General features: G+C 36.8%; 1 protein-coding gene across 1 annotated transcript in view; it reads right to left on the reverse strand.

Annotated features, from left to right (window-relative positions):
• SH3GL2 (SH3 domain containing GRB2 like 2, endophilin A1) overlaps positions 1-23,052 on the reverse strand; it is a 90,872-nt gene that overhangs the window by 37,808 nt on the left and 30,012 nt on the right. The gene's annotated exons all lie outside the window — the stretch shown is intronic.

The raw sequence follows: 23,052 nt of genomic DNA on the forward strand, positions 1-23,052 counted from the left end.
TATTTAGAGAAGAAGAAATTTTAGGAAAGCAGTGTATAACTAAGCCCCAGCTGCAATGCAGAGTTACAAAAGCATCACCTCAAAATGCACGCAGAAAAAAATCTGTTGGGCTTCAAGGTTGACAATCACTAAGCACCATAGGTTAGTACAAATTTTCAGAAACACAGTACATTTTTACTGATTTATAAACTGAGGGAGAAACAAAAAAAAAAAAGGGAGTTCTAGGATCCAAACTATGGGCATTGAAAAATCCTGAAAACAACCACCTTTTTAACAATTGTACTCCTAAATACTGATGCCTATTGTAAACCCTAGGAGATAAGACAGGTACCTCAACTGAGTGAAGAGTAGACTTTTTCATGGTTTTTCTTAAAAGAGCACTAATTATTTTAAGAATTGGTGAAGTCTTGCCCAGAAAGCTCCTAAATCATGTAAACGTTCTTATTCAAGAAAAGCAGTGGACATGTGCACTATTTTCAAAATCTACCTGCTACCAATTTATATTAAAAAACCATAACAACAACAAAACACTCACAGATAGATCTAAGTTAGATACAAGTTAGGATTGCAAAACCAGGAGACAGCATTCATCATATAGAGGTTTTTAGCATGTATTTAATAACCATTACTGCACAGAATTCAGCGTAGAGTTTTACTACAACAACTCAGAAGTAAAATGTGTCATCACTCAAAATTTTTTTCACTTTTTATTACACCTGTACAATTTTATGCTTAATAAATATCACTCTCTCAGAGAAGAAATATACTACTGATATTGAAGTATAAAGTCTTAGATCCACTATCCACACCAAAAAAGGGTTTTGTTTTTCTGCAAGCACTCTCAATGGCAGCTAAAGAGCAGAAAAGTTCCAGGTATGCTGTCAGCTGTACATTGATTCTGACATAGCTTTCCCACCAGTGTTTGGATTTGAGGGATATTCTCTGAGGTATCATCATCCAGTCTTATAGAAACGCTCTCACTTCCCACACAAGTAGCATTTCTTAATAGCTAGTCCAATTTATTATCAGGTCAGCCTCAGCTGCTGTAGTTTTGTTTGGGAAGATGTCAGATAAACTATGAGTCATAAGAGAGATATTATACAATGCCGTGAAAAAAAACCCAACAAAACAGAATGAAGGGGAAAAAAACAAAAATGCTCAATCTCTGTGGATAACTTTTGAAGCATCTTGGAACAGTTCCAGTCCTGATACAAAATGGATCCTGGAATAGTTTTTGTGCACAAACTTACTGCTGAAGTAATTGTTTTCTGACCTTTTCTTTCTGACCTTTTCTGACTCCAAGCAGGAGGCACAGGGTGTTTTTAAAAGCTATCTTTGCAGAAGATGCAAGAGAGCAGGTACTATAAGAATACTGACATTCAGCTCCATAAAGCTTCGGCTATAGGCAGCTCCCTTAGCTGTCCATACTGTACCACTAGCCTACGGTAAAATAATAATCCAATGTCCAGTGATTGTGGAACTTCAGTTTTCCCCGAGTTTCCTCTTTAGTCTTTTTACTGTCCACACATAACCGTTCTGTTTTCAGCCATTCCACATGCTTACTTTTCCATTCCTTGAATACCAGCTGCTCTGTACTGCAGACATGTCTCTCCCACCCTCTCAAAGGTCTTTCTCCCTAAAATAAATGGGTGGAAAAACCCCAAAATTATTATCTGCCACTGATCCCACCTACTGAAATATTTTACTAACTACACTTCTGGTGAACAGTCTATGTACAGCAGAAATGACATGAGAGAAAGAGAAATCACAAACACTGAAGCTCCAAATATGCAATTTGCTGCTCATACAACGCAGAAGGAAATGCACTGAAATCCTCACATTGGCTGTGCAGTTTGATCATACTTATACAGGATTTACACCAAATAGACAGTTGCAAAGATGTGACAGAATGAATTTTATCAAATCAGAGCTTAACATAAAGAAGTTTCATAGAGAAAGAACAATAAATTAACATTAAAAAATACATATTAAGTGTATATCTTAAACACTTACATGTACAGTAGGCATCAAACATGCTGTAACCAGCAACTTTAGTTATCAAAACTACATCACTTTAGTTGTTTGCTTTATACATGAAACACGTGCATAGAGGAAATTCAGGAAACCTATTGCAAGATGACACTGAAATATTTTAATACCTGTGTCAAGTCTCAGCCAATCATCAGTGCTGCATTCATTGCTTTAGCACATTATTTCACCTGTGGATGTTAGTTTCTAAGTTCCAATCAAGTTCAATGGCAGGGACACCCCCACTAGACCAGGCTTCTCAAAACCCCATCTCATCTGGCCCTGAATGCTTCTAGGGATGGGGCATGCACAACTTCCCTGGGAAACCTGTGCCAGTGTCTCATCACCCTCACAGTAAAAGATCTCTTCCTAATATCTAATCTAAACCTACTCTCTTTCAGTTTGAAGCCATTCCTCTTGTCCCGTCATTACATGGTCTTGTAAAGAGTCTCTCTCCATATTTCTTGCAGCTCCCTTTAGGTACTGGAAGGCCACAATTAGGTCACCCCAAAGCATTCTCTTCCCCAGGCTGGTCAGTCCCAATTCTCTCAGCCCTTCCTCACAGGAGAGGTGCTCCATCCCTCTGATCATCTTAGGGGCAGTCCTTCAACTGGTCAATATCCTTCCTGTGCTCAGGACCCCAGAGGTGGACACAGCAATCCAGGTGGGGTCTTGTCCTTAGTGAAGCTATGCTCAATGTCTCAAATCACCTTCTGATCCTCCCTGTGTCTTAGCACAGCTTTTAGGAGGATCTGTTCCATAATCTTCACAGGCACAGAGGGAAAGTTGTCAGGTTCTCATTTCTACCCTTTTTGAAGATGGGAAAAATCTTTTACTCTTTCCAGTCCCCTGAGATGTTGCCTGACTGGCACAACTTCTCAAGTATCAGAGAGGGCAGCTTGTCAACTACAGCAGTGAATCTCCTCAGGACTCTGGGGAAAATTGCAGACTTACATATATTCAGGTTCCTCAGGTGATCATGAACCTGATTTTTACTTACAGTTGGGAGTACTTAGACACCCCCCAGTCCCATCCTGCTGTCCATCCCCTTAAGAGGTGTGGGAAGATAGGTTGCCACTGGAGACTGAGGCAAAATAAAAAATTTGAGTATATCAAAATTCCTTCTCCTTATCCATAGTTACCAGTTTTCCAGTACTGTTTATGGGGGGGATGGGGGGGGGGGTGGGGTGGTTACACCTTTTTTGACCTTCCTTTTCTTCCTTCCTTCCTTCAGGTTATCATACGTGAAGGAGACCTTCTTATTCTTTTTGTCCCTTGCAAATTTCAGGTCAGCATTGCCTTGGCCTTCCTCACCGCATGCCTACACAACTGAACCTATGGATCTTCCCAGGTCCTTGTTTTCACTGTCTGCATTTGCTTCTCTTCCTTTAGTTAGACCAGAAATTCCCTTCTCAGCCATGCCAGTCTCTTGCCTTCTTTGCCTGAATTCCTGCTCCTGAGGATTGCCAGATCTTGTGCTCTTTAAGGAAGGTTTCCTTAAAGATCTGCAAGCTCTGTTCTGCTCTCTCCTCCCTGAGAACAGTTTTCCAGGGGATACTATTGACTATCTCCTTGAAGAGCTAAATTCTGCTTTTCTTAAGTACAAGGGCCTAATTTTATTTCTTAGCTGATTCACATTCTTCAGGATTGTAGTATCTGACTCCTCCCTCTTTACAGGGGCACCATTACCAGGAATCTCTGTTACAGTCCAAATAACTCTGTGTTCATTGAACTTTAAATTGCATAATAAAGATGTACAGTCTGTAATGGCTGTTGTCAATTTTGCCAGTTACTATTAGCAACAGTGAGACCTTGTAAGTATTCTTTGATATTCAAGATGATGATAGGGAAGATCTTATTTTCTTGGACAGAACCACCATTATGTGAAGCTCTAAATTCATTATTTTAAAGACACAGATCACACTGCTATTGGCTGATGTAGATATTAGAGACACATTAAAAGTCTTTATGTCTGAAAACTGTTCAGGAAGAACTATGCTCCAGCTTTGTTTTGCAAGATGCTGTGTTTGTACCTGGGCAAACCTAATCCTTCACTTAAAAATTGTAGATATATCTCTGTACACAGTTTAGCTTCAATTACACCAGCTATACAAACTTTGGTGGAGCTATGACTCAAAGCATATTAGCTTTGAGCCTTTTTCTTCAGGACACAGCTCTTTCCCCATCACAGATGGTGGTGGGTATTCTAACTCTTGGATTTGCCACTGATTCATCTGAAGTTCACCACATTGCTATCATCTAACACTGCAAAACTCGTGGGTTTTTTAGAACTTTGTAAGCCCCATGTAAAGACTTTTCAGAGAGTAACTATAAAATAAAATTAAAAACAGGAGTAGATGCTTAAATGTCATTCTGCAACAGGCAATTAAAGGCATATGCAGCATCTGAAACTAGGTTCAAGGACAGTTCTATAATGCTTTTCAAACCTAAAATGTCATTATACATATCTTGAGCTGTAAGTAAAGTCACCAATAACATTGTTTCTATGAAACACAGGCTAAAATTTTACCTTTTCTTACTTATGAAATGAAAGACGGATTTACTGGGAAGTACAAGCAAAAAACATTGAACAGATCTGTAAAGGCAATAAAAACAACATCCAAAAATACACATAAAAAAGAAAAGCATCTAGTATCAATTGAGTGTTGAAAATTAGAACAATGAAAACAAAAAAAAATAAACTAGTGTAGAAACAGAAAACTGAAGAGAAATTTCTGGATGTAAGAATAAAACAATTGGCACGAAACAAAAAGAATGCCAGTGCATGCAGATATTTTTCAGCTATGCAAATCTACAATGGAAAAGAGTAGGTGAAACTGCAATGTAAGCATGGAGCTGTGCTGCTCCTGTTCACCAGCATAAAAAATACCAGTTCAGATGGTTTTAACATGAGGAAAAAAGGTCACAGAGAGTGTAGAAAATTACAGCTGGTGTTTTTTAGATATGGAGGCAATACAATCAAGATCTCTGCTACATTAAGAGATTATGCACAGTTATCCAGACTCTGTGATTTACATTTCAGCTGAACTGGACAGGTGGAAGAATTTTAAGGACTTTCATTTCAAAGAAAATTTTTTGGGGTGAATTGTCCCTCTCTTTATAAATTGAAGGTCTGTACTCCAACTCACAGTTCAGTAAGAAGATAAATCCACCTTTGTAGCAGGCATCTAAATGCCTTGGTTAGTGAGGATGGATTGGCTGGAATTCAGCAATAGCTCCAAGCAGCCTCACCTGGGACCTGCAGCGCCATGGACGTGACCCAGTCTCACCTGCCTACAGAAAGATGTGGTGCTTGTTCTTTCAGGAGTTAACAGAATACTTTCAAAAATATGGGAGAGCAGCAGAGCTGAATCTTGCACGTGCTCCACACTCCAGTTTTCATCTGTGACTGAGTTAAGGTTTCCAGAGGGGCACCAGTGGAATTAAAATAATTCAATTAAGTAGTAAATAAAAGGGAAGGTATGTGTTGAGAGAGTCAGGAATAAGGGGTTTTATTATTTAAAAGAATCCCAAGGTCTCTGGGATCAGAATCTGCCAGCCACAGAGATGAGAATCTTTTTGTGCTACTACTGTAGCAGAAAAACATACAACAGAGTACATGTTGGAGAAATGGCAATTATTTAGTTCTTTTAACTTGGACCTAAAAGGAATAAATACTGTGCTTTATATAATAAATACTTAAATAAATACTAGAATAAATACTAGAATAAATACTTAAAATGCTTTATAATGGTCTTAATGGAACTCTCACCCTCTCCTAGTAACCACTTAAACCAAATTTCAAATAACTACTTTTCCTCAGTCTCACACTAACACACCATTTTTTTCTGAGCAGTATCTATTGCTACTGGGCAAGGATTATATCCCAAGCAAATATTCAATCTCCTGAATGGATTCAACTTTGTTTCTGCTTCAGATTTATGTCCGTGTGCACTGGTGGCTGAATAACAGCAAGAAAAGGTGTTTATCATTACAAGAGTGTCTTTCTGCAGTACTAATGTTAGAACTTTTGCATAGAGAAATTACCAAAGTAATTCCTGTAGCTGCACTGGATGTATAATCAAAAAAAACACTACATACAATGTACATTTTTCCCTTTCCACGACATACATTTTTCCTTTTGAGTATGAAATTAAATCTAGCTCTTTTCCACTATACAAATGTTTTGTTGTTTTTCTTCTTATGGTGGAAGACATCTTTCTGGCAATAAAAACAATTTTTCAAGACCATGAACTGGAAGAGTATTTCAACATCTGCAGTCTTACCTTCATCTAAGCACTTGGCAATGGTTTTAGCAATGCATTTTAACTGATTTCAGAGACTTCCCACAAGTGGAGTAATTATGCATGAGGTGGAAAAGTCTCCAGGTCAAAGAAACAAGTGTTATCTTTTGAAGGGACATAGACTAGAACAAACTAAGTTGTGCAAGAGCTGTCCAAACAAAGGATTTCTCTGCTGTCAGTTCAAACCACAAGGGGAATGTCCCCCAGTTAGTAAGTGAAATGAGATAATTTTTTCCTTAAATCATCTTAGATTTTGCACTAAGTATAATGATCCAACATTTCCCCTCTGATGGTATTTATCTGGTATTTTATCATGACAAGGCCCTGATTCAGTGTACTTTGCAGTAGGTCAAAAGGGCTCCTGAGCCTGTCATTATTCCTCTGATCTTTTCCTCATCTTTGGTTGGTTTTTGGATTTATTGTGATGAGCAGTTAACTAGCAGTTAACTAGCAGTTAACTAGCAGTTCAACAGCTGCTCACTAGAGTATGTTTCCTCACAAAAAAAGCACAGCATGCAGCTCGCAAGTAGAACTGAAAAAATGCCAACCCAGAGATATTATACCATAAAACCTTCCTCAAAATTTTCTCCATTGCATACTTGAAACCTCACAACTCTCCTATAGTTTTAGAGTATTTTCAGTCCCAGAGTATGCTACCAAGAAACTTTAGATCATACCAATGTCCCAAAACAACAGACTGCCAACCCATTAAATAACTCCAAAGCATCTCCTATACAACTGTCCTTATCATCACTTGTCCTGCAAAAAGCTCCTGCAAACTCTGCATCAATTTGCAAGCCCATAGAGTTTCAGTTCGGAAAATAAATGTTGTGGTTCCACTTTGCTACACTGATACAAAAAATTGAGAGGAAAGTGAAGGCCACAATAAATGCTCCCCTGACCTACTGACAGGTAAAAAGATACCTTTGTAACAAAATGATGCAGGGCCTCCACGTGCCACATCTACCAACACCACTGTTTTCTTGCACTAGCATTCTGCTCCAATTCTGAAGTGTCTAATAGCATTTTATTAGTTAAAGCTGAATAGCTTCAGTTTCATTTATAAATACTAAGGTTAGAACTTGTTTATGTATTTCAGCAATTAAATATACAGTTGGATTAATTTTCCTAAATCATGTTAGCTTTAACAAGAATTAATTGTCCAGTTGTTAGAATAAGTCTAGCAAATGCTGGCTCTGTTACCAATTAACTCAGCAAGGGTCAGTTCTATCCACAGGTAAAACATAAGGAAGTCTATGTGAAAAATTGCAAAAGTAAACAATATATTTTGAATTATGCAGTGTAAACAAAAGATTAGAACATGCTTCTGGCTAATACAAATCGGTTTGCATAGCAGAGAAACCTTGGATCTATATACAATATTGCTGAATAAAAAAACCACAAAATATCAAGTCATTAGCAAGTGATTTCAATTTATGAAACTGGCCCAGAGGGAACATAATTTTAAAACAGTGCCCTTGCTCTGTAAATTTTGAATCAGGTTATTGATATACTTGTACATTAATATATCATGCAAAACAAATTCATGTCACAAATAGCCATGAAATCATACTACACCACCTCATTCTGTTTCTAACAAAGCCCAGGCAAAACCGAGCACTGAATATTTTTGACACAGTAGAACACACAGTTCCAGAGATATTATTAAACAAAACCCATTTGAAAAAAACATTTTGCTATTATTTAATTGAGAATTTATAAAAATTGTCAGAGAAGCTGTTTTTTTTCTGGGGCCATAAATTTTCCTGGACTGGTAACAGCTGAAGTTTTTTTATAAGATGCTATGTCACTCAGTGCTCACAGCAACATCCCTGGGAGTTAGAAGACTAATTCCCTGAACATGGGCAGTTTTGTTTTAAAGTAGGGTAGTGGACTGCTCTGCAGCAGGCCAGGAGCACCATAACTTTTAGCTCCACCTACACAATTCATCTTGATACAAGCTGGTGACTTATAGATCAAACTCTGTTAACCTCATTACTGGTACTGAGTTATTTAAGTGCCTTGAGGCAGGCCATTTAATTACCTTAATAACTCATATAACAATATATTCACAGATCATATGTCATCCTAGGTTACATTCAGTGGTTTGTTTTACATCCACTTTAGAGAACACAAAATCATCCCAAAACATAGCCTTCCTGAAGTAATATCTTCAAATGTGTAAGTTTCAATTCAACTTATAGGAACAATTTTCCATATTTTCTTCCTGTACATACTATAAATTAATATTGCTTCTGTAGCAGTGTAAGAATGAAAACATTTGCGTTTTCCTAAGTACAAAATGAGAAACATAACTCGATTTTATTCCTACCACTATCTTAAAAAAAGAGAAATAACTATGATCACATTATAAACAGAATGTACTTTGCTTACAGACACCTGCTGTGACTGCTGATGACAAAAAAGCTGAAACAGACAAGCATTTTTTTGTTTCTTTATAGTATGGACTTTTAGTCTTAAATCATCTTTTCTTTATATCAAACAGATTCTTGCTTCAATAAACTTTCAGTCCTTGTTCTTACTTTATAAAAATTTTCTACCTTAAATAACAGGGATGCTGAATTCTGAGCCCTAAAGAGATTTTAAATTCTGCTTTGTTTTCTGCAGGAAGTATCTGCTTTCTCATAGCTCTCTAGCATAGCACTGAGCAGAGCACTTTAATCAATTGCAAAATGCTTTCAAGCTGTGGTGCCTTTTTTGCACTGTCCTGAGACAGTGATTTGACAGCCTGCTATTTCTTAGCTTTCCTACTGCAATTCAGCAAGGCTCAGAGGGACTTCCAAAAGCCCCAGTTATACATTATACAGCTCATCAGCTCCTCACCAAGAACAGCAAGTCAGGTCTGTTCTCTCTCCTGCTGAAGTTTTGAACTATCTTTAAGATGAAATCATTGTCTTGTGATATTATCAGTGATGGAGGTCCCATATCTCCCTCATAATTATGCATGGTTTCAGAGGAGTCATACATGTCACAAGGAAGTAGTTTATCTGAAAAAAACATATAGAATACAGTAAGCTCTTGCTCTAGAGCTCTACACATTGCAAAACAATAATGTGGCCCATTGAGGTTGAGAATTAATCCACCAGGCCTGAATCTCATGTGATGTGTCTCCTACACAATGCAATGCTGCTCATGCAGATACAAAGCAGAGAGGGTAGGTGGGCTTTGGGAGTCTCTAAAGCAAATGTTATCCCAGGATGGATGCTTCATACCTTCAAAACAGTGAGAAAGCAGGCACAGATAACCAGAAGTCAATTTTGTCAACAATTTCTTCTTTTATCAACAATTTTCTTAGGTAAATTACTACTAAAAACACATCTTCTTCACAGGTAGTCTTAGAATCATAGATTCAATTAGGTTGGAAAAATACCAATATCAAGTCCAAACCAGTTCACCTGGTTGTGCCAAGTCCACCACTGAACCATGCCCCTAAGTACCACATCCACATGATTTTCAGACACTTCTGGGGATGGTGATTCAACCCAGGCAGACTTTTTCAATGTCTCATCATCCTTTCTGTGAACAGGTTTTTCCTAATATCCAATCCAAACCTCTTCTGGTGCAACCTCTTGCCCTGTTTCTGGTTGCCTGTGAGAAGAGTTTGACCCTCACCTCACCACATCCTCCTTTCAGGCAGTTGTAGAGAGCAATAGGGTTTTCCCTGAGCCTCCTCCTCTCCAGGCTAAACACCCCGAGCTCCTTCAGCCAATCCTCAGAGGACTTGAGCTCCAGACCCTTCACCAGCTCCATTGCCCTTCTTTTCTGTGAATTATTCAAAATAAATAACACGGGACTGTTGTGTGCAGCACACAGCATATGTCTACATAGACATGCAACTTCAACATTACCAGTTGTGGCATGAAAAAGGTTTACCAGCTTTTAAATAGAAGTCATTACCTGATCATTAATAAATAATTTGTGCTTTAAATTTACTGTGTGGCTTTGTTATAAGCATTTAAAGAGGTGAAATTTGAAAGAAATATTTCACACAAGAGTTAAGATGCAGATAAATTCTTCCAAAATAAGGACTTCTTACAAAAAGACGTATCCTCAAGCAGCTATAAAATTAAAAAAAAAAAAGAAAAAAAAAGAAAATTCTGGAACTACAGGATACTTTGAAGAACTAGAGGATACTTTGCATTATCATGCTAGAATCATTACCAGAGAACTACACTGACTTCCTGCCAGTAAATATAATTTATTTATGAGCAGGTTTTTTTTCCACTGTTGTACTCCAGCATTATTCTAGGCTGTTTAATAAGCTTCCTGAGCCATTTAGAAACATTCAGAAAAATTTTAGAACATTTTATTTCAATAAGTTAACTTAAAATAACAACAACAAAAAATAAAGGCTAAAAAACCAACCAACTAAAATAAACCCCTACAATATTCCTTTCAAGAAATAATGAACTTTTTATCCCCAAAAAGCATAGGATCTAAATGTATTCCTATACTTACCCATTTCCACATTTTTCATTCCAGATTGATGTTCTTTTTGGCTTATGAGACAGGTTTCTTTTATGTGGGTTCAGCTGGATTTACAGTTTAGAAAAAAAAAATAAAATTACTACCTCCAAATCCAAGGGACAGTCTTGTAATGAAAAAAAAATACAGAACTTTATCTAAGTATTAGAAAAAAAGCAAAACCACACACAAAAAGTGTGTAGTCCTGACAAAATATAATATTGGAATCAATATTGGAATATCAAAATTGTAATCCTTCTATCACAGATACATTTACTCATGGGCTATTACTGACTTTCTGATATGTACAAATGCCAAAGAGAAAGGAACAGAGCAGTCACATCTGCCCCCAGTCAAAAGAAAAATCCAACTATCATCTTTTAGAGTAAACATAATGAACATAATGTAGCCCTTGCTCACCTTCCACACTCTCAAGTACTGTGTACCTTAGAGAAGATTTCCTTCAAATACAGAATTTACTGATCTATCTTGAAGGTAAGAAGTCAAACATACCAGGACAACTGACATGACAAGACTATGTCCAAGTTCAGTAAAGAAGTAAGAGTTATTACATAATTTAATATGCCAGATGTACCACTATTATCATCTGATTGCTCACACTGTCCTGTGAGATACAAACATGCAGCATGTAACTGGCCTATGCAGTGCATGAGAGTATTCTGTGCTGATCACAAGAAGCTCTCCTAGGACCAGATTTATCCCTTAATTTGAACAAATAAACAAAAATGGAAAGCAACTAGTGGAAGATGTTGGATCACAAGCAAGATTGTCACCTCTGTGATTGTTTGCATTAGAGACTAAATTGCCCAGGCTAAAGGAGAAGCTGGTACTGACAGCTCTTGGACAGCAGCATCATAAACTGCCAGGGTCTCCTTCATTTCCCTTGGGGAAAAGCTGCCACACCCAATCTGTCCCCACACTACATAATGTGAAACCTAACTCTTCCCCAAATTCTTCCTCCCTTCCTGTCTGGCATTTCCCAGGTGTTTTGCTTAGCACACATAACTTTATTGAATGTCATGGCCCATAGTGCATTACCACCCTGCCCCCTGCCCTCCAAGACTGTTTCTGGGGACTAGAGCAAATGCCACACCATCCTCCCTCTTAGTAGTCAGGGTCACCATGCACAGGCTCAAGGATAGGAGACCCCAGGTCCCTGACACCTCAACACAGCAAGAATAGAACATCCTCACACTGGTTTCCCTGAGAAGCAGGTGCCACCAGATTCTTAAGAGGGAGGACAGTTTTTACACTAACCTCCTCCTGCCATCTGAAAGCCAATGTAATATTTACATTCAAGTACTGAGGTCATTGCCTGTCAAAACATCTCACTTTACGCTGATGTCAGTGCAGCTTGATGTGTACGCCTGTGAAAATACAGGCACAAGTGAACTGTTAACTTCTTGCTAGCTGTGCATTAATGTGCAGGAACTCCCGTATTTACCAGAAATCCAGACACATGAACTACATACAAAACAAGTAGTTTATGTAAGTTGTTCTTTTTTGACCAGAATTGGTTGGTATTGGTTTCAGTACTGAGTAAGTGGACCTAAGAGGCTGTAAGATTATTAAGGTGATGTTAATGGATACAATTTTTTCCTATTTCATTCCTAAGCAACTTTATAAAAAATCTTTATAAAAAAGCTTTGTTTTAGTCGTCCAACTGAAAAGTAAAAATTTCTTAACATTCAGAGAAGTAATGCAGCAGTTCTCTTAACTTGAAGATATGAATTCTTTGATTTGATATAAATGTATAAAAAAATTTAAATTAAATAAATATTTTAAATTTATAATAGTATGTAAGTTTATAATAGTATGTAACCATAATGAATGTATCTTTAAGAATAAATTGCATTTCTAATAAGTTATTTGCAATCTAAAATTATTTCTGTCTCTATTGTTAAAATACTATCTATGTAATTGTATTTTAGAGACATAAAAACATAAACTAAACCAAATGCATAAAATTGTTTTGAAGATAAAGAAGGTTTTATAGATGCATTCAAAAAGACAAGAAATGGCACAATTAGATTTTCTAAGTAACTTTAATTTAGCTCCTAATTTGCTCTCTACATATATCATTATGGTATATAAACTTTTACTATTTTTAAACTATTTGCAGTTTCATTATCATTTTCTCATTCACTATATAGAATGGGCAGCATTACTTTAAAAAACCCATGGGGTTTATTTTGTTTCTGCTCTACTATGCAATCTGTGCAGAATTGTCTTACAATAAATCCATAACCTGCTTAAAGATTAAATTCTTCATAAGATCATTTCTAACGATATTAATTATTACCTGAGAGCATGTTTGAATTTATTTTGATAAAAACTCTGTAGAAAACCCTATTTTTTAAAATGCTTACTAAATACAATTCTGGTATTATTTTAATCTGATATTTATAGATCGACAAGCATACATGGTCATAAACACCTTTGCTGCTATGTACAAAGCTTAAACCCTGCTCACAGAATTTTTTTTTTTGCAGTACAGTAGTAGCGACAGGGGCTGCAGAGTTTCACTCAGACAATTCTAACTGCATTGCTGAATACTGATGGTGCTCAAGCAAACATCACTCATCTAAATATTGCCTTGGTGAGCCCCACTTGTCCTCAGGGAAAACACATCTTCAGAAAACGTGTCGTAGTTTTATTCTGAAATACCTAAAAATAGGTATCACAAGACATCTCAATTATTCCAAATGACTGCAGTGAGAATTATGCAGTTAAAGATCAGTGCAATTCAGATGGGGTTAAAAACATGTCTATTTACTTGTTTTACAAAATCACCAGTTCTAAGTACAAAGGATGATCAGAGCAGAAAACAGAGAAACAGAAAGAAAAAAAAAAAAACCTGAGAAATAAGCAAAAGGGAGGAAATAAAGAAAAGTAAGCAGAATGTGAGAAGAAAACTGAAAATAGAAAGGAATAAAAAGAATAACTCACAAAACATGCCCTGTTTAATAGACCTTGCTTGCACAACAGTGTCTTTATCTACTGTTTGATGGAACAAGCGCAGCAGTGACAACTAGTTTCCTGAATTGCAGCTTGCAGCTAATTTCTTGCATGACCTAGAAAAAGTAGTCTTTAATGAAGTCATAAGTAATTTTACCATACACATTAATATTTCATCCAGTCACATGCAGTGTACGTCCAGCCACACAGCGACAGACCCTGTACTGCACTCCCAAGAGTGAAGGTTGTCATGGCTACCGCTACTTCAAAAGTCTTGACTTCTTATGACTAACATCTTGTGTTTAAAAATAGTATTATGACAAAATATATAAAAGATAAAAAATACATCTTTGGGCATGGTGCTATGAAAACACAGTAAAAATATGGCTTTTTTTTTTATTCTAAACCACTTACAGTCATACAATATAAAAAACTTACTTGAATTATTTTTCCATACATCTAACAAAAGCACTCTTTAATGTCCTTAAAGAGACACAATTTCTAAAATCATGATAGAACACAGGGAAATTAATGTCCATTTTTAATAAGATGCCCTCTAAATTGAAAATTACCACAATTAAAATAGGTGGTACTGAATGATCTGGTTGAGGTAACAATTTCTTACACATACAAAAACATCTGATTGATTTTTTTTTTAATGCCATGCTGAGACCTAATGAGCTTGTGAAAATCTTGCTCAATTGAAAGCAACAAAATCACAACTAAAGTAAAGCTAAAGGGGAAAAAAAGGGGGAAAAATATATTTCCTCAACTATGTTGCTTCCACTTCATAGAATGGAAGTACTTTATTCTATTTTTGGCATGAGGACTCAGCTCTGCTTACGCAAGATGAGTCATGGGGATGTCTCCCTTATGGAACTGCCAATTTTGGAGCCTTCATTACCTTTTAATGGAATACGTAAAAGCTTGCTACTCACTACAACACTGAGGTACATCACTCGATCCTAGGTCTTGACCCTAATTTACCTTCAACTCTTTTCAATGCACATTTCTTCCTCTTAAAGATATTGTAAGTGCATACACAGTCAGTAAAAAGAGGGTTTAGAATCTGAGAGTTCAATTCCCAGCTGAAGTTCTGTGAGACTCCATCTCCTGTGATAACAATTTCAGTTGTACTATTTCTGCATCAGTTGAACTCTAACATAAAGTCTCAGTTGGAGAGAACCTAAACCCACTTTTTCAGTTAGGCTGGTTACTATTTATGCTATTTTATTCTTGTTCCTTGCTGAAATTTTTCCTTGCCTTACCTGCTGAAGGCATGTTCTGCAGAACAATGAGTAAGAGCTGTGCAGAAGCATTTCTGTGAGTTTTGGGGGGCTATCTGTGAGTATTAAAGTAAAGGTCAAGACATTTCTTCTCTGCTTCCTGGTCTGCAGTGGTTTCCAAACCAAAATCAAAAGGATTATCTAGCTCTAAGAAGAGTCTGTCTACCATATGTGGCTGCAGTATTTATAGCATTTAATGGGATTTTAAACTAGCTGAGTTACAATTATTTAAACCAAACCAAAACAAGCCTTTCTTAAAAGAGAGTATGTTCCAGAAATATTGTGGATCTGTGACTATACATATATATATGTAATTTGCAGCGAGTTAATATAAATAGTTATTACTCAATGGATGCACAGGCACAAAACTACCAATCTTTGAAACATATTCAGATATTGTGGCTGCTAGCCATCTGCAGTAAAAATTATTTTTGTTATAGAGATATTGAATATCAACATGCAGAAAAGCCAGAGAGATACTACTCAAAAAAGAAGATGGACATTTTGAGGTGAAAACAAATCACTTGGGGTCAAGGTTTTTTTAAATTTGGTAGATCCATGTTGGACTTTACAGGAAGGTCTACCAGAACCCTCTAACTTCAGCATTAAAGGGCTGAAAAGCAAGCTGCACTTCCAAATATGATTAATGATATGATTAATGGAATGATTAACCTGAAAAAGCAGTATGCTTTTAAAAATGTTTGTACTAGTTGCTTTTTAAAGCTGTGGAGACTTGAAACTATCCCATGCAGAAGCAATGTTTCCTTTCTTGTTTTGTTTTCTTCTGGTTTAGGAGACAATGCCCCAAAGCACAGAAAAAGAGACATGCTTAAGTAAAGGTGCAGCAAAGGTTTATTTCTTCATTGGTTTAAGACTCTTAGCAACTTGTATCTTGAAAAATTTTAATACTTACACATTTTAATTTCTGATCAGGATGTTGCAGTTACCAACTGTATCAAAAGGGAAGCCTGTTCAGCATACATCTAACTTCAGCTTGATCAGCTTCAATAAAAGCTAGCCTTGTAAATGCTCCTGATACAAATAGCACACAGGAATCCTAAGACCTAACTTCAACTGCTATTCCTGACTTTGGATGAAGGCAAAGGGTACAAAGCAAAGTTGATTTTGACCTCTAATGTTTTTCACGACTTCAACAGCACTGTGCCAAGTTCATGCATTATCTTAAATGATCATGTGGTATTTGCTCCTCACATCAGTGCAGAATACCTTCAGATACTAATGAAATACTGTAATAGTGAGTTAAAGCATTACTTTGTAAGAATATAGAGCACAGGAAGTGAGTGATAGATCACAGGAGGAAGAGGACAGCAGAGAAACTGGGTCCAGACACCCCATGAGATACGGAACTGAGATACGGAACTCAGGCCTTCAAAGATTGAGGAGTTACCATTCACTGCAGTCACCCTTGGCAACTGCAGTGTGATTATGCAGCTCCATCTGGTCCTAGTGAGAGTAACTGCACTGCAATGTCCCATTACACTGTCTGGCTTGGGTGCTACTGTATAGTGCAAACCTGAGTTTCTGGGTCCCCAATGTCCTACTGCAGCAGTAACGTCTTAGCTGCTTTTTAAATCTGCTAAGACCATATCAACATAGAGATACTGCTAAGACCATATCAACATAGAGATACTGTCATTCTCAGGATACCACCCAAACAAATATGAACAAGGCACCCAAAACCAAACCCACATCTTCGGGACACATAAACTAACCCAGATACTCACTGTGTAACAGATAAGAGGAGTTTGCATCCTAATTAGCTGTGAATGTCCTGACAAGGAAGCACCATCAACAAAATAGTTTTTCTTTCCAGATGCAATTAATCTGGACAAAAATGTGCCAGTTCATACTAGCTATTATTGGTAGTAAAACTGTGGGTAGATCTGCACTTACTCCACAAAATGTGCATTTTCTTGCTATTATGCACAACTACATTATCTTGTATTAAAAATGTCAAGAATTCAACTGAGGCAAACTGTCTCAGGAAGAGATCATTTTGGCCATGGTCCCCTTCCTCATTAAAGAAAAAATCCTACCACAAAGCAAAGTGGTGCAGCAGCTGGAATTCACAGCCAGGAGCAGAATCTAGCGAACATGCAGCCCAGGCAAACTGCTGTCCTTCTCATCTAAATCCAGAGTCAGCTTCAAGGATGCTGACTGCTATTCAGCTGAGTTTTCAGCCAGCCAGCCATTTGAAATACATATTGAAATGTGTCCTGGCCATCTAGTAAGCGGTCTGCAGTCTGCAGGTATAGGGCACTGTGCTTTGCAGCTCTCGAAAAACCTTGTACTTACACTGGTGTGATATAGCTCCCAAGGATGTCTTGCTCAAAGAGATCTGATGTCATCACCTCCTCTCTGAAGGATGAATGATAAAATACCTGTTTCACAATTATTTCTTAATGAGTCCATATGGACATAGGCCACTCACCATAGTAGCTAGCCAAAATGGAAGCCAGTGCTTGAAGTACAAATATAATTAATTTAAGATATATAATATAACACCACAACAGCAGATATTCTTTCCATACCTACTCACTTGCATTTAAAAGATGAGACAGAAGATGCTTTTCAAATTTCCCATAAATTTACTTTTATTCTGGAGTAACACACTCAAATGTTTTTCAGAAGATAGGTATTTTAATTTTTCCTTGAAAGGACACAGATGAAATCTTTCTGCTAAAGACAGATCCAAAAGAAACTGAATACTTATCAAGACTCCCTGCCTGCATAACATTATCTGCACACCATGCTCTCCTTGATATTCCATGTGATAAAATTACTCAATTGACTTGTTTTGGAATATTTGGTCTCTTTAAAAAATAAGTAAAAATTTAGTTTCTGATAACAGGTGTTGATACTCTCCAGTGATCTGAAGAAACAGAGACACAGTCTTCAGTTACACAGCACTATGTCTTCATCATAAGGCAATTCCTATGATCATAGTCTGTCACTGCCATCCTCAAGTAGAACAATCTGTAAGGGGGGGGGTGGACATTACTCATGTTCAATTTCAAAGAGACTGATTTCTTAATGAGTTCTCAGCACCACCTATTAGTTCATTTCAAACTCATTGATCCAGCTCATGATCATAAAGAAAAACCAGAGACAAGAGAGTGGTCCTTCTTTCACTTTTTGAATGGTTATTTTTAGAAAGATTTAAGGTGGGAACCAAGTTCAGAAGTTGTAAACATTAGAAAGAATCATCCAAGTTGGACATATTTTATTGCTTCTGTTTGTTATGGATGATACACGAATAATCAAATGTAAGGTTACGTACTTGCAAATTCTATTTTTTTTTAAGCAGGTGGGGAGATAACTGGGTGTCAAGAGCCATTCATTGCTCTGGTTCTGTCAGGGGCATGAAGTTTCACAAAGTGCAGTTTCCTTCTTGGAAGATATTTCTTAGAATTATATTCACTGGGTGATTAAACAAAATAAACATGAAAACTATTACAGAATTTAAATAGCACCTTGACATTTTTAACACAAGCTGTTCACTTACACGCGTCTGTTTATTTGGAAAGGAACAAATGCGTTTGGACATTTTACCAGGGATTTTGACTAATACAGATGTAAGTAGCTGTGAGATAATCACACCTCCACTTGCATTCTTATGTCTGTCCCATTCCTCTGAAAACAAATTTTATGAGGCCCATGATACTCTTTAAATAAAACTTCTGTAAAAGTGATTCTTTCTGGTGCTAAGTTTATGCAGCTTAACAGAAACAGTGATAAATGTGCAGGTTGTCTATGTGATCATGACAGCAGTATCAGAACGGAAAAGCTCAATTTTTTAACAAAACCAGGAATTAGTAAGAGTACTTCCCTTCTCTTTCTTTCTCCATATGCAATCTCTTTAAACTGAAGTTTGAAACATTATTAGCAACATCAATTTCCCTTTTAAGGTCTTTACAAGTCCAGGAGGGTAAAACTAGCATGCTAGTAATCTTTTTGTCATTAACCTATTCTGCTTTTTAACTCTACAGATGAAACTGTAAAAGCAATAACTACATAAGAAGCATTTTCTTTGCCTGCACATCAGCAGCAATAATATACCTTTGCTAAGCAAACCATGTTTATTAGGGTTTTCTACATACACATAAATTAATCTCAGTAAGGCTGTGTCCAAAATCCTGAGAGAGCTCTGCATGACCCACTTTCCCACTAAAAGCATTAAAAAAATAGCTTTCAATTTTATTCATTTAAAATATATATCCCATAAAATTATACTTGCACAGGAGAGCCAAATAAATAGCCTATACCATTGCCTCAGTTTCCTTATCTTTGAAAATAGATAAAAATCTTTTAGACACTGTCACAGGAGACACTATAAGAGAAAAGTGCTGTTGCTCTATGAAAGAGTATTGGTTTAATTAAAATCTCCCAGCCTCCTTTGATCCATTTTCTCCATGTTTCTCCTCATTTTTTAAAAACAGCCTTTACAAAAATGATTGCATGTGATTTCTAGAACTCTGCAAAGTGGTGCAGCACTTTCCTCTCAGAAAAAGAGAAAAAGTGGTCAAGTTCTACTTCTGAGGCCTTGTTACACAAGCATGGTAAAAGAGCATAGGAAAGATATATATATTCTTTGTTTGACTGTTTGACAGACAGGGTACCTTTTGCATCACAGGATCTGGACACACTGATGCATATTCTGTAAACTGACTTCCCTCCTTGTCCCACTGTCCTGCTCATACACAGCAGCAGATGTCTCCAGAACATTTTTGACCTTATTGCTCTAAATGCACAGGTTTAACCGTAGCCAGCTGGCCTAGGACACAGTCAGCACTTAAATATTGTTGTGAGGAAGCCAAAACATTACACTTCCTTCCCCCACACTCCAATCCTCCTTTTCTTACAGTACTTACTCCTAAAACCTGCTTGCTTTACCCCTAGAGACACCAATAGGCCCTAGTGTCCTGTGAAATAAATTGTTTATAATGTTTTGCTGAAGAGGAAAATGTACTGATTCACTCATCTGGAGACCACTTGAAGCTCCACTAACACCCACATGCACCAGAATGAGTTCAATTTTCAAACTACATTTTTTTGTTTGTTCTTCCCGCGTGTCATCTTCCACCTACTGACAGGGTTCTGTTCCATTTGCAGCTTTCCAAACTCCCAGAGAATGTTTAAGCAAAGGGAGTACAGAAAAAAAGTTTTCACTAACTGTGCACAGTTATGGTTTATGTTAGGCTTTTAATTATAACACTAACCCTTAAGACCCTTAGCAAAGTCTTGGTCAGCATAAAATTTAAATTTGGTTTAACAAAATTTATATGGCAGTAAAATAACTTAAGCCAGAGATCTTACAAATGTTGACTCTCTGCCCTCCTCTCAGTCCCTAGACAAATCTTCCAAATCCAATATGGAGAAACCAGGTAGGAGAAGATCACATCTCACAGCCATGTTTCCAGTTACTCAAAAGATCCCTTTGTTTGTAAGATTTGATTCAGAAATAAGGTATAATATTCCCACTCTGGTGACTGAAAGACTGCTAACAAAAAAAGGAGGCAGAGACAATGAACATTACTAGTCTTAAGGGGAATTCTCCTATTTTCTGAATGAGTGTTTCAGGTCCTGGTGAAAGAAGTGGTATAAGGAATCCACTACAAAAAGGAAGATGGCATTCCCAAGGTGAGTATGAGACCAAATTTTCTTACTGCATGGAAGGCATGAAGCATTGACTAATTCACACAGGTAAGAGTCAAGTTTTTTAAACCCTGTTCTTCTGAATTACAAGCAAAGTGCTCAGCTACTAAATTGCCTAAAGCTTAGAATTCATTTGGTTGGTTGTAGAAACAGAACCTAAGTCACTGACAGATTGTAGTCAATAAACTAACGACTAGGTGAGACAAGGCTTTAAAAGCCGGTAAATTTTTGCAGGCATTCTGGCTGGGGAGTAGGCAGAATAGAATTTTTTAGGATTTAAATTTTAAAATTTTAGAGACAGCTTTCAGCTACATCTGCTTTCAGATACAGCCGCAAAGGCAAATGGCCTTCAAAACGTGTAACATTACTGTATGTCCATATGTAGTGCAGAAGAGAATCTGTCAGAATTTATCAAAATAAGCCTGACATTTTTTAGTGAGAAAAATCTCTGCATTTAGGACGTCAAAAAATCCAAACTATAAAAGACAATTTTAGCTACCTTACAAAATCAAACTACATCTGCACTGTAAGCATCTCCTAATACTGACATGGAGCACCTTCACAAAACCTAGCCAAGAAGCCCTATTATATAGAGAATTTCAACATCCTTCCATGCTCTCAGAGAAGGGTAAACCTGTGCAGGAATAAAACTGGCTTATAAGTTAATGATCTGATGTGCCCGATCCCTGATGTGCCCCAAATGAAAAATAACAGATGGCTCTTTTCATTAATGATCTTTGTGCTCATCAATGCCTGAGCACAAGCTCTTCAGTCAAAGAAAATAAGACTGACCTTACTCTAAGAAGTACCCAAACATCGGCTGTCAGGCAACTGTGGCTGACTCATCTTCTGACTGGAGGAAGCAAAAGTGACATGATTTCACCCAAAAGAAGTGATGACCTATTGTCCAAGACCAGTGCAAACTCATCCAAACAGACGAGGAAAAATCAAAGGGGAGCCAGCGTAGTGATTGAGACAGGATTTTTTTCTGTTCTTATTCCTCTATACCAAAATATCCAGAGTATCTATTACTTCAGGTCTCATTGAATTTGTATTATAACATTGTGTTTTTTCAAATTCCTATGAAATCTTAAATTTTTAGTCAAACTTTATGCTTAAGTGGACAGTTTGCTCTATTAGCAGTTTGAAAGCAGAATTTTTACCATCTTATGTGGTAAAAAAATTTAGATGAGAAAGAAAACTTAGATGAAGAATAATAAGCATTTAACCCTTGAAATGGAAAATATAACAATTTAAGAAGATTCACTGCTATGAGACCATTACAATGTACCTTCCAATGAGAAATTCAGACTGAAGAAATGGTATAATAAGCAGATGAGTGTCAGATACAGGAATGAATAGGTGTGATAATTTATTTTAAGTAACCCAAAGGTAAGCATAATCAGAGTGACTCATATAAGCATAACTACAGACCTATATGCATCCCAGCTAGCAGCTGTTGTCTGCTTAATATAGCAGCAAACAAAAAACTTGAAAGCTTTTAGGGAGACAAAACATGCTAGTTTGTAGTGAGACAATGATTTACTGTGCTTTACAACATTTTTATTCAATTTATTTTTTATTTATTGAAATACTGCCATCAACCAAGCAATAACCTCCACATCACTTTCTGCATAGGACATTTTTATTTTGCTGGATAAAACTCTAAATATCTCAAAACCACACGTTATTTTAGTCCAAAAAGTTAATTACTTCATAACGAATGATGGATCCTCTGATATAACTTGCAAGTATGGTAAGTCATATTCCCTCCTAACAGAGTAGCTATGGCAAAAAGTTTCTTATTGTAGAGTGCAGAGATCTGTTCTGGAATATCCTTAATGTTTCAGGCTTTTTCCTCCTTTTTCTAAATTCAAAATAAACATCTACCAAAGTCTCTAAATGGTAGAAAGTGTGGATCTCAAAGAAGCCTAGAAAAGACTACATCAGATGATATGAGGATGTTTTGCATCTGTAAACTTCACAACACTGCAGTCTATATTTTTCCTTGCTTTTCAATTATGATTTCTGTCTGAACAAAAAGCCCAATGAAATAACCATGTCTCCAATGCCCCTTTAAAAAATAAACAAACAAGCAAACAAACCCAAAACCAAAACAAACAACAACAACAAAAAAAAAAAACAACAGCAACAAAACCCCTACAAATTTAAAAAATTTATGATAAAAAGCACAAAAGGTTTTTCTGTAGTTCTCGGGAAATACAAAGAGGCTCAGGCTTAGTTGTATAAGCAGCTAAAATTACTTTATCTAGCAGATAAACCTTGCTGTATTC

This window comes from Molothrus aeneus, chromosome Z (genome assembly GCF_037042795.1).
Source record: "Molothrus aeneus isolate 106 chromosome Z, BPBGC_Maene_1.0, whole genome shotgun sequence".
NCBI lineage: Eukaryota > Metazoa > Chordata > Aves > Passeriformes > Icteridae > Molothrus > Molothrus aeneus.